Here is a 746-nt window from a genome sequence, read left to right on the forward strand (position 1 = left end):
ATCACCTTCATGATCAGATCCCTTCTGCCTTCAATCGACATAAGAGTCCACTTATGTCAGTGACTCTCAGCTCTATTGGACTCAATGGCCTATTTAAAAAAATATAACAGAATGTTTAATTACATTAGTTTTCCATCAACCCACCAAAGTCATTTAATGATTATATTGGCCATTTCCACTGATCAGCAGGAGGCTCTTCCACTAACGGCTCCCAAGGTTTCCATTGCATCATTTTTCTCGCCAGATTTAGTTCATTTTCAGCCTGAAGAATCACCTCTTCTATTTGGCCACCCTGAAGTTGGTCTTCTGATTTCTTTTTTTCTTTTTTTTGAGTTGGAGTCTCATTCTGTCGCCCAGACTGGAGTGCTGTGGCACGCTCCTGGCCACCGCAGCCTCGACCTGCTGGGCTCTGGCAATCCTTCCGCCTCAGCCTTCCGAGTAGCTGGAACTACAGGTGCGCACTACCACGCCCGGCTAATTTTTTTGATTTATTGTAGAGATGAGGTTTCGCCAAGTTGCCCAGGTGGGTCTTGAACCCGCGGGCTCAGGCAATTCACTCACCTCGGCCTCCCAAAGCACGGGATTACAGGCTGAGCCACCGAACCCGGCCAGTCTTCTAATTTCTTAACATCTGGTTCCGCTTTAACCATAGCCAGCTTCTTATTTATAATCTGCTCTGTATACTTTCTATATGCGGCCTTTTTTGGGATTTGCTCAAGAACATCAAGAATCTTTGTGTACAATAT

General features: G+C 45.4%; 1 pseudogene; it reads right to left on the reverse strand.

Annotated features, from left to right (window-relative positions):
* Positions 1–160: 160 nt before the first annotated feature.
* Positions 161–740, reverse strand: LOC110595055 (annotated as a pseudogene).
* Between the last annotated feature and the right edge of the window lie 6 nt (positions 741–746).

Source organism: Carlito syrichta, unplaced genomic scaffold, assembly GCF_000164805.1.
Source record: "Carlito syrichta isolate Samal-C Ts95f unplaced genomic scaffold, Tarsius_syrichta-2.0.1 Scaffold242147, whole genome shotgun sequence".
Classification (NCBI taxonomy): Eukaryota; Metazoa; Chordata; class Mammalia; order Primates; family Tarsiidae; genus Carlito; species Carlito syrichta.